This window comes from Suricata suricatta, chromosome X (genome assembly GCF_006229205.1).
Source record: "Suricata suricatta isolate VVHF042 chromosome X, meerkat_22Aug2017_6uvM2_HiC, whole genome shotgun sequence".
Taxonomy (NCBI): domain Eukaryota; kingdom Metazoa; phylum Chordata; class Mammalia; order Carnivora; family Herpestidae; genus Suricata; species Suricata suricatta.
The window spans coordinates 33,574,940-33,578,671 of record NC_043717.1 but is presented as its reverse complement, the minus strand read 5'-3'; positions in this window follow the sequence as shown (position 1 = coordinate 33,578,671).

Genomic DNA, 3,732 nt, shown 5'->3' with positions numbered 1-3,732 from the left:
ATGCTGAGTTCTTGGCACTGGGTTTCTCAGCCGTGTCACAATCCACTATGTGTGTAGCCTCTTATGTCACATCATGAGACTTGGGGGCACAGGAACTGCCACTGCAATGCAGATGCTCCTACTGTTTGCTGTGCTGTAATAAAATGTCTTGTAGTTAATTGAATCTTGTTGCCTACTTTTTTGACACGTTTGGAAGTTTTACTCTGTTAGCCCCAAAAACAAACCTAGAGTGTAACAAAATCAAGTTCACTGACCCACTGTAATGAGGGAGGTCACATCAGAGGAACCATGGGACATTTTAAAAATGAAGGGTAAGTTAGAGTATTTATAGAGTTTGGGGGAATGGTAGAGTTTAAGTGAAATTTAAATGAAGCAGGAGGCTCAAAGCAAGGCTGTGTGTAAAGGGACCAACATCAGCTCTAAGCAGTAAAGTATACCCTTGGATTCCTTGGAACCTACCGAGGTAGGATATATGCAGAATGTTGAAGCCAGAGCCTCTACCTAAAGCTCTGCACCTAGGGTGAAAACTGCAGCTGTTTCTCTAGATGAAAATGACTTAGATTCTTCAAGCAAGATTCGGATATTTTAATTAAAATTTTTTTTAATATTTATTTTTTGAGTGAGAGAGAGAGTTGGGGAGGGGCAGAGAGATAGGGAGACACAGAATCTGAAGGAGGCTCCAGACTCTGAGCTGTCAGCACAGAGCCTGACACGGGGCTCAAACTCATGAACCGGGAGATCATGATCTGAGCCGAAGGACGCCTAACCGACTGAACCATCCAGGCGCCCCTGGAATGCTTTATTTCTAAAGATATATTTCAAAACCTTAGTTTCTGATACTCTGATTTTAGAGACTAAAGTTTCTCAGTGAGTATGGCAGCCATAGTCCCCTAAAGAAGATGGTTATTATGACATCGTATACACCAAGGACGCATGTTCTTGGGGGAAATATTATTTCCTGTCAACTGTGCAATCATAATTTTTAACCCCCAAATTCAGTTATATATATTTTTAAACCATAGTAATAATTAGCAGTGTTTTTTTTCTAAAGGAACTTAATTTAAAAAAGTAAAAAACTTTTGTCAGAATTATTCAAGACTTTGCTAGAAGTACAAAAAGTAAAAAGAATGTTTTTGGTCTTAACAAAATATGTTCTATGGTTTTTAAACAAGTCATAACAGAAACCCTCTGTTATCTATGCAAAGAAGTAGTTGGTTGTTTCCTTAAAAAACAAATCTAATTTTACTTTTTTGTATATCATCTATGTAATAATTCTTTTTTTTTAAGAATTGAGACTTTATTTTTTTTAATTTTTTTAAATGTTTTTTTTTAAATTTATTTTTGAGAAACAGAGAGAGACGGTGTAAGCAGGGGAGGGTCAGAGAGAGAGGGAGACACAGAATCTGAAGCAGCTCTAGGCTCTGAGCGAGCTGTCAGCACAGAGCCCGATGCGGGGCTCGAACCCACAAACCGTGAGATCATGACCTGAGCCGAAGCCAGATGCTTAACCGACTGAGCCACCCAGGCGCCCCTATGTAATAATTTTCAGCAAGGTATTTATATACCTTTTTATTTTTTTTAAGTTTCATTCATTCATTCATTCATTCAAACCAATGTGGGGTTCAAACTCACAACCCTGATATTAAGAGTCACATACTTACTCCTCTGACTGAGCTAACCAGGGGACCATATATGCATTTTTAAATAAATAAACCTACCAACACTGAATATGCCCATTTTGCCATTTATAGACCTTTTAAAAGCTAATATACTTTCATAACAAGGTAAAATTCATGTAGCGTAAAATGAACTATTTTAAGGTGTATGCCTCAATGGATCACCTCTAGCTAGTTCCAAACATTTTCATTACCCCGAAGGGAAACACTATGCCTATTAAGCAGTCACTCTCCACTCTCCCCTCCCTCCAGTCCCAGGCAAAAACTAATCTGCTTTCTGTCTGTACTGATTTGCCTAATATATGACCTTTTGTGTCTGGCTTTTTTACCTTGGCATGTCTTTGAGATTCGTCCATGTTATGACATATACCAGTAGCGCACTCCTTTTTATGGATGAACAATATCCTTTGTATGTGTGTACCACATTTTGTTTATTCATTGGTTGAATGGACATTTGGGTTGTTTTCATCTTTCAGCTATTAGGAATAGCGCTGCTGTGAACATTCATGTGGAAGTATTTGTTTACCTGCGTTAAGTTCTCTTTGGGTATTTACATAAGCATGGAATTGCTGGGTCATATGGTAATTGTTCGTTTAACTTTTTTGAAGACCAACCAAACTGTTTTCCACAGCAGCTACACCATTTTACACTTCCACCATCAATGCATGAGGGCTCCAGCTCTCCATGTCCTCACCAACACTTGCTATTTTCCATTTTTTTAATAACAGCCATCTTACTAGGTGAGAAGTGGTATCTCATGGTGGTTTTGATTTTCATTTCCCTTATGATTAGTGATGCTGAGCATACTTTTCATGTGTTTATTGGCCATCTGTATGTCTTTTTTTTTAATGTTTATTTATTTTTGAGAGAGAGAGCATGTGAGCATATGAGCAGGGAAGGGGCAGAGAGAGAAGGAGACAGAGAATCTGAACAGGCTCCACATTGTCAAGCTCACAAACTGTGAGATCATGACGTGAGCTGAAGTCAGAGGCTTAACCGACTGAGCCACTCAGGCACCCCTTGCTGTAGGTCTTCTTTATAGAAATGTCTATTCAGGTCCTTTGCACATTTTTAAATTGTATGGTTTGTCTTTGGGTCAGTTGTAAGAGTCCTGTATATATTCTGGATACTAGGCTCTTCAAGATTTATGATTCACGAAGCACAAATTTTCTTTCATTCTGTAGCTGTATTTTCACTTTCTCGATAGTGTCCTTTGATGTACAAAAGTTTCTAATTCTGATGGCGTCCAATTTATCTCCTTCTTTTATTGCTTATGCTTTTGATATCATATTTAAGAATCCATTGTCAAATCTAAGGTCATAAAATTTTACTCCTATGTTTTATTTTTAAAAGTTTTACAATTTTAGCTTTTACATTTACATTTTTGAGTTAATTTTTGTGTATAGTATAAAGTAAGGGTCCAATTTCATTCTTTTGCATGTGTATATCTAGTTGTCCAGCATCATTTATTAAGGAGACAATTCTTTCTTCATTGAATGGTTATGGCACTCTTGTCAAAAATCAGTTGGCCATAGATATACAGGTTTATTTCTGAATTCTCAACTCTATTCCATTGATCTATTCTGTTGCTTGCTTATTTAGTGACTTTTCTAAACTATTTTTATAAAGTCTGTGTTCTTTGTCAAATATGGCTACCTAAGCCTCTGTTTTGTTAGCTTTTATGGTCAGTATTTTGACAGAGTTTCTTTAAATACCAGGAGAGAAGAAAGAGGAAGAGAAAGAGAAGGAGGAAGAAGAAAAGAACAAGGACAGGGGAAGAAGGAAGGAAAAAGAAAAACAAACTACTGTCCCAGTCTTCCAAGATTGGCTCATTGTGGGAGCACTTCTCCAACGCTTAGCCAGGCCTTTTGTGACTCTGCCTTAGCCATCACATCCTGATTATCTGGAGCCTGAAGTCCAGCTGGAGGTAAAAGCTTAGGGTCTTTTCAAGTTTTTTTTTTGAGCATGTATCCAGCCCTGGGCACACATGTGGCCTTCCTGATTCTCAGGTATATGTGGGAGCTTCTAAAAGTCCTTACTTCTCCCCATAACTCCT